The sequence below is a fragment of the Equus caballus genome, chromosome 25 (assembly GCF_041296265.1).
Source record: "Equus caballus isolate H_3958 breed thoroughbred chromosome 25, TB-T2T, whole genome shotgun sequence".
NCBI classification, from domain to species: domain Eukaryota; kingdom Metazoa; phylum Chordata; class Mammalia; order Perissodactyla; family Equidae; genus Equus; species Equus caballus.
This window is the reverse complement of record NC_091708.1, coordinates 40,631,133-40,638,932: the sequence shown is the minus strand read 5'-3', so window position 1 is coordinate 40,638,932 and position 7,800 is coordinate 40,631,133. Positions and strand designations below refer to the sequence as shown.

General features: G+C 59.9%; 1 long non-coding RNA gene across 1 annotated transcript in view; it reads right to left on the bottom strand.

The window, feature by feature from the left end:
* Positions 1-2,026: 2,026 nt before the first annotated feature.
* LOC111770611 (uncharacterized) overlaps positions 2,027-7,800 on the bottom strand; it is a 31,070-nt gene continuing 25,296 nt past the window's right edge. Inside the window, exon 3 of the long non-coding RNA XR_011432688.1 lies at positions 2,027-2,917. This is a non-coding gene — a long non-coding RNA (uncharacterized lncRNA). The remainder of the gene's footprint in view (positions 2,918-7,800) is intronic.

Genomic DNA, 7,800 nt, shown 5'->3' with positions numbered 1-7,800 from the left:
TCAGTGGGGCCCGTCCCGCCGTGGCGGCCTTGGGGTCGTCATCACTTTTCCAACAGGCACGTTCGTGGCTGGTCTGCTGGACGTGAACCAAGAGCCATTTGCTCCGGAGGCAAGAGTCGAGTCAGGCCCAGCTGGGCTTTCCCATCCTTTATGTGCCCGATCCCATTAATAATTAACGGTACAGTAATGAGAATGGCTTTTAATAGAATCTGCTGCCATCACCGCATTCTCTTCCCCGCCGAGGGTCTCCCCCAAAAGGATTCACGCTTGTATGGCTGCCGTTCCCGCCACGGGCACCGGGAAGCCGGAAGTTCTCCTGCCGATGTCCCTCCCAGCCCCTCCTCTCTTCTGGGCCTGAGCTCCACTCCCTGTGACCTGACAGCCCCCTCACTCCTCCATTTCCCACCCCTGTCCCGAAGCCCCGCCCATGTCCCCTTGAGGTGCCCCCTGTGGTGCTCGACTCCCCCACCCAGCCCAGCCAAGCATGGCGCTGTCACGCCTCGTCTGTCACCAGGGCAAACTGGTCCCATTGAGCAGGGACGGGGTGGGCGTGAGACCCACACGGTGCATCCAGGAGCTGACGTTCTGCATGGACAGGCCCACTTACAGCAAAGGTCAGTGGGACGGGCATGGAGGCAGGCCCGGGGGTTGAGCCCGGGCTTGGCCGCCATTTGTGGGACCGCAGAGAGTGTCGTCACCCCTGTCCCCAGCCTCAGTTTATTCGTCTGCAGAGCAGGGATGAAGATGGCCCCTACTCCATCAGAGTGTTCCGGTGAGAAGAGAAGCGAATGTGGGAGAAGCAGAATTAAGGGACGGTCCCTAACATTCGCTCCAGGAAAACACCACAATGTGCCCAGGGTTTTAGCTACTCATGATGCTATTCACTGCAGCATTATTTATGATGTCGCAACTTGGAAACCAGCTCCTCGTTCAATATTGGAGGATTGGCTTCGACAAGTGTGAGCACATCCACGCAACGGGGCCCATGCCTGCTTCCCAAACTGGGGTGTGCCTCGGAACCCCCGGGAGCCCTGGGAAAATGCAGGTTCTGGGGGTCCGGGGCTGAGATCCTGCTCTTGTAAGAGCTGCTGGTTGGGGACGGCTCCCTGAGTATAAGGGGGTGGGGCCCTTGGGCGGGTAGAAGTTCGGGGTCTGCTGGCGATAGAAGAACCAGGTTGATAACAGTGTGTTCTGGGGTCCCATCCCAGGCTCAACGCAGAGCGCGTGTGGCTCACTCGGGACAAAGTCGGGAGGCTCGAAGCCGAGCGCTCGAAGTGCTTATAGAGAGGGGATGAATTATAGATCGTCTCAAATTTTCTCTTTGGTTTATCTTAATTTCAAAATTATCCACAATTAACATGTATTACTTTTGTAAATGGAGAAAAATGTTATTTTTTTAAAAAGAATAAATGTTCTCTTCCTTTCCCTACAACACAATCAGGGTAATATTCAGCCTGGAAAGAAGGGGATTCTGAGAAGAAGAGGATGCGTGTGGATTCTGGCCTCGCTCCAGAGCCTGGGGGAGGGCTGTGGGCTGGACCAGGCGGGCTGTGAGGCCCCAGGGCTCAGCTCGGGCTGACTCCAGGCTAAGCCCTCTGCACTCAGTGTCCCCTGTCCCCCACGGCCCTGGGAGGGACCTTCACCATAGCACTGGTATTAACGCTGCTTTGCAGCCAAGGGAGCTAGAAGCTCTGGGAGGTGAGCGCCCACCCAGGGTCACCTAGCTCCCTGTGGAGTATGTGGGGGGCAGGGGTTGAGGGGCCTGCTGGGAGGAAGCCCCTTCCTCCTTGAAGGTCTTTGGCCACTAGTCAGGGTGGTCTCACCAGGAAATCCAGAAAAGCTTTGAAAATTAGCTGGAGTTTCTATGTCCCAGGAGAGGCACTGGGGAGCCATTGAGTGTTCTCTGTGAAGATGAAATGATTCAAGTTGTGGGCAGCTTGGAGCAGAGAGCTGCGTTGACAGGAGACCCAGACATGCGCTCGGAGGAGATGCTAATAGGCCAGATGGATAACACACAACAGCAGCAGAACAAGAAGAGTTAACATTTACTGAAGTCCTGTGATGTCCAAGGACGTGACAAACGCTCTTCATTTAACCCTTACGACAGCTCTAGGCCGGTCGTGCTATGTTCTCCCCGTTCTGCAGACGGGAGGACTGAGGTTCAGCACCACGAGGTGGCACAGCTGGGGTGAGGGCTCAGGTGTGTGTGACTTCAGCATGGCTGCTCTTAGCACAGTGCTGCACTGCAGAGAGCAATGAGGTCGGGAAAGGAGAATGAGCCCCAGGGAAGGAGTGGGGAGCGGGGCTGGGGGCAGGGCGGGAAGGGGAGAGGGTGGGACTGAGCCATCCTTCCACCAGCAGTGGTGACTCCAGCTGGCGGCCAGGCCTTGGGCTAGAGGATTAGGGACAATCTAGTGGGGGCATCAGACAAGTAAACAGACCATGGCCACAGGGGCCGCGGCAGCTCTCTAGAGGAGGGGAAGCCTCCGCTGAGTTCTAAAGAATGAACAGCCGATGTGATGATAAGAGAGAACATTCCAGGCCTCTGGACAGTGTGTGCAAGGGCACCGAGGCCTGGAAAGTAGCCAGTCTGGCTAGAGCAGGGGTGGGGGGTGGAGAGGCAGGAGGCTGCAGGGGTGGCAGGAACCTGGTCCCGGAGCCTTCAAAGCTGAGGGAAGAAATAGACTTGGTCAGGGCGACGGGAGTTACTGGGGCGTGGTGAGCCGGGCTGACACTTCCCCAGGCCCACGGGGCCCTGCGTGGAGCACTGGTGGTCAGGGGTCATCCTGGAGGCCGGGTGGGCGCCGGGAAGAGGCTGGCACAGCATTCCAGGCGGGAGATGCAGGAGCGGAGGGGGCTGGCGGCTGGGAGAGGTGGGCAGACGTGTGATCCCTTGTGCAGGAAGAGTGGCTGCAGGCTGTGGGAGGTGAGAGAAGGAGCGGAAGCAGGACGGCTGTGAGCATCCGGTGGGCGATGGTTCTCAGGATGGGAGGGTGAAGTCGGGGGACTCCTAGGCTCCGTGGGGATGTCTGTGGGCAGCACGGAGGGGCCGGTGCAGAGGACCAGCCCGGGGACTCCCCACTCTCCAGGAGGCCCCGGATGTCCCACACCCCAGCTTCGGTCCTCTGACCTGGCTGCGGGGAAAATCTGGACCCTGTTCCTGTGCCTCCACCCCCCTCCCCAAATCCCCAGCCATGGGGCTCTGGCTGGAATCCCTGAGGGGGCGGGAGGTGCCAGCCCAAATGATGCTGGGGCTGCCTTGAGCGGAGGTAGGGGCAGCATCTCATGGAGTCCTCCTTCCAGCCTCTCGAGGCAAGAGCATCACTGGGGTCACTTATAGAGGGGGAAACTGAGGCATGGTGTCATGTGCCCAAGGACACACAGCTGGACGGTGATGAGATCTGTCTGAGAGGCTCAGAGACTGTCCCCAGGCCAGGGAGGGAGGGGAGAGGAGGGGCAATGCTCTGTGACTCCTGCTCTGCGGAGCCAGCCCTCCCCTGCCTGCCTCTGCCCGGGGCCATCAGGTAGTAGGGCCAGGTCTCCCGGAGCAGTGGTGGCAGCTGGCCCCCCACCAAAGGGAGAGGGAGGAGGAAGCAGCCTGCAGAGGGGGAGGGGAGACACACCAAGCTGCAGCGTTCACTGGCAGTTGGCCCCGCTCCCCGGGAAGGACACGGCCTGCCTCCCTGCGCAGGGTCGCACAGGCACCGCACCCAGCAGACGAGGCCGAAAACTAGCACCGCCCGCTGGGCACCCACACCAGCCAGCAGCCAGGCCCAGGTGCGCACAGGCCTTTGTGGCTGAGACCTCTGAGGTGGGGTGGGCTTGGGTCTCCATCTCTTAATTTCACCCATTAGCCCATTTAATCCTCACTGAGCCTTACATGGTGGGCGCTATTACCATCCCCATTTTCCAGATGAAGACACTGAGGCCCAGAGAGCATGACATGAGCTGCCGCCTGAAATTTGCAGGGTGCAGGGCCTGCCTCCCCAGTAGACATCCAGTAAAGACCAGGTCCTTGAGTGGTGGCCTCACACACCACTGGTGAGAAGGGCCTTTATCACCCCATGGGAATGAGCTGGAAACCGAGGCTCAGCCTGGGTGGAGACTGGGGTGGGGTCACACTGTCGGGCAGCAAGGCCCCTTCCCCTGCCCCCTGCTCCCGTCGGCCTCGACCTTGGCCCCCAGAGAGGGGAGCGCCAGGAGCCCCAAGGAAGGAAGCCCCCTTCTCGGGGCCAGGCAGGAAGAAGCAAGAGGCAGGTGGGTGATCTGAGGATCTGATCACTGAGCTGGTGGGACCCGGCCCAGCCTGCCGGAGGGAGGGGGCCCTGGCTGGCACACCCAGGCAGCCCCCCACCACCCAACACCCAGTGCTCTGGGAAGGCGGGAGCAGCCGGAAACAGACCCAACTTCATCTCATCATATCTGGAGGTTCTGGAGCGATGTTGCCTAAAGTGGGGTGCACAGAAGGAACCTCAGCCCCCAGCTCCCAGGGCCCAGCACCCCCCAACCCGAGATGGGGCCCCCTTGGCAGTCAAGCCAAAATCAGTTCCCAAAAATCGTTGGGAACTTCTACAAGCTCCCTCCGTAGGTTGGAGACCAACCGTCCACATCAGCCTGTGAAGGCTCTGAGAAGTCCCGCAGCAAAGAACCTACTGGAATGTATTTAACCACGAACTCGACTTTTTCCATGAAACATCTATTAGCATCTGCAGCGGATTAAACACGGCCACAAATACTTTGGCACTCCCATCAGTGAAAGGTGGGGTCTCTCCGCCCCCCTGAATCTGGGTGGGCCACGTGGCTGCTGTGACCAGTAGAGGATGGCGGAAGCGACAGTGGGACAGCTCCAGGGGGGTCCTTAACTTGCCTGGCAGCTCCCCCTCCTGCCTCTCGGAGCCCTGAGCTGTGACATAAGAAATCCGGTCTAGGCTGCTGGAAAGGGCATAGGAGGCACCGAGATGAGCCACGGGGCCACCCAAGGCCCCCAGCCCCCCTGCTACCTGACTGCAACCCCATGAGAGACCCCAGCAAGAACCCCAGCTGAACCCCGTCAACCCCAACCTCACAATAATAACTATTGTCTGAAGCCACTGCGTTGGGACGGTTTGTCACACAGCAGCGTTGACCGGAACAGCATCCTGCAGACCTGCTCTGGGCACCGACAGGAGGTCCCCAGCCCCTCCCCATTGCCCACCACACCACGCCAAGCCCTCAGTCCTTACCACATCCAGCCGCTCTCGTGCCGGGGTTCAGGCTGTGCCCTCTGCCTGGCCTGCCCTTCTGCCTCCTTTCCCACTTGGGAAGATCCTTCTAGACTCAGCTCCTAGGAGGCCTCCCCTTGGAAGATTTTCTAACAACCATCAAGGCAGCCGCGGCGTCCCAAGGCTGGGATGTGCCTGGACTCACACTTGCCAGCTGTAGGAACTCAGACAGGTGCTTGCCTCTTTGGGTCTCAGTTTCGTCGTCTGTAAAATGGGCATAATAATGGTCCTACCGCATGGGGCTGTCGTGCCAATTCAACAAGATACCGGGGTAACGCACAGAGCAGGTGCTGAACAGATGGCCATGGTTAGCTGCTCATCACCTCCACTGGCACATAGCCTAGTGCCAGGCGTGGGTCATTTGTGCTCCATCTCCCTCAAGACCAGGCACCCACTCCCTGGAGTGGGGTCTCCTGTAGCTCACAGCTCACCTTTGTGACGCTGCTGGTGCTCAAGAGGGGTTCGGTGGAGGATGAAAGGCTCAGAGATTCCTCAACCATTCCATCTAGAAGGATCCTTGGAGATTAGGGAATACAGCCCCCTTATTTTAACTGAGGCCCAGAGAGGTAGATGGCCTTGCCCGAGGTCACACAGCTGGTTCTGGAACTGGATCCCAGGCCTCAGCTCCCCATCTGGCGCCCTGCCTGACACGGGGGTACCGAGTCTCAGGGACTGGTCCTCTCTAACCACTCGAAGCTCTCTTGTGCCCTCCCTGCCCCTGGAGCTGCCTGAGATGCACAGCCTCATCTCTGGCTCCAGGCGAGATCCGCTCGTTTGGACAGCACAGCCACACCGAGGCCCTCCTTGCCTCTCCCATAGATGCCATGAGCCAGGGAGTGTGAGCGGGACACCTGCCGTGTGCCAGGCAGAGATGCAAGCTGTCCTGCCAACCTAGGAGGCCTTCGGGGACCCCAAAACCCGCACCTGGGAAGAGACGGCGGGATGCTGCCCAAGGCTCCAGCCTGCAAGTGTGGAAGCATGTGAGAGCCCCTGGGCCCCTGAGATGCGGCAGAAACCCCAGCCCCGCCTCTCACTGGCTGGAGGAGCCTGGGCCTGTTACCTCTCCCAGCCTCACCTTCTCCACCGGTAAAATGGGAGGGAGAACACTTCCAGCTGGGACGAGCTCAAGCATGGAGAGCCGGGGACCACACTGGGAATCTGGACCACCACTCCCCACCTTCAAGATCTGACAACCCCTCCCCACCACATCTCCCCCATTTCTTCCCATCAGTTCCCAGGCAGATCCAGGTTCTAAACATACTGGGGGGCCTGGGGCTCTGAGGGTATGGGGCATAGAGCCTAGAACCTTTGGGCAGGGCCACCGGGTTCTGGAGAATTCCTTCCCGCAGAGGAGGCATGGTGGCACGGGCAGGCCAGGCCTCAGGCTGGGGGCCCACAGGCCTCAGACACGCGATGCCGGGCCATGTGGGAGTGTTTGCATGAGAAGGATGAGTTTATGTATTCGTTGCACAGAGAAGTGTGTGTATGATGCACCTGCCTGGTGTGGGGGGCTGGGGATGGGGGGCGGCCCTGTAGCTGTCCCCAGCCCTCTGAAGTCTCCGCAGGTCTGGCCTGTCCCTGTCACTGCGGCAACCCCAGGACCTGACTTGGGAGAAACTGCTGCAGCCAGATTAGAGCTTCGAGCTTCAGCCCCTGGCAACGGGCGGAGCCCAGGCTTAAAGGGGCCACTGAAATTAGAGACAGCCACCTGCCCTGTGACTCTCCAGTCCATCCTGGGGGCACGTTCCACCAGCCCCTTTACCATCTTCCACCCAAGCCACCAGCCAGCTTCAGGGAGGGAGAGGTCGGGCAGGGAGGACCCGGGGTCGGTCAGAAGGGTTGTGCTCAAACAAACCAACAAGAGTTCGCATATTAAACGACACACTTGGTTTGAAGTTGCAGGGAGTGGGGAGCGTGTGCCAAGAGCCCCTTCCAGCTGGTGACCCGAGGATGCGGCCTGAGGAGTCCTCCATCCTTAACAAAGGTGCTTCCCTCTGCCCAGCTCTCCTGACCTTATGTGTGGGGCTCAGGAATGGCTTCGGGGCAGGGGCTGGCATCTACCTCCCAGGTCTAGGCAGCCATGCCATCCATCTGGTCTCTCTGGGACTCAGTTTCCCCACACCTGAAGGAGAGGAGAAGGGCAAGGAGGAGAAAGGGAGCAGGCAAGGCCACTGAGCCCGGTGCTGTCAAGGGTGGCGTCCCCTCGGTGAGTCCATGTTCCAGCTCACTAAAAGCAGGCCCAAGGAAGTCAATTTCGTGGAGCTTGTTCACTGGCTGGGGACTGCCCAGGTCCCCTCCGTGCCCACCAGGCACTTCCCCTCTCAGGGCCACCCTTTTCCACCCGTGAATTGAAGAGATGGACGAGGGCGACGGTGACAGGCACGGAGGGTCAGCGCGGCAGGCAGGTGCTGCTGTCACCCCACTGCACAGCTGGGAGACCCGAGGCTGCCGAGGTGTGCAGGGCCTCACTTGCTCAGGGCCACACCGCCAGGAAGAGGCCCAAGAGGGATTAGAACCCAGCTCTGTGTCACTCCTCACC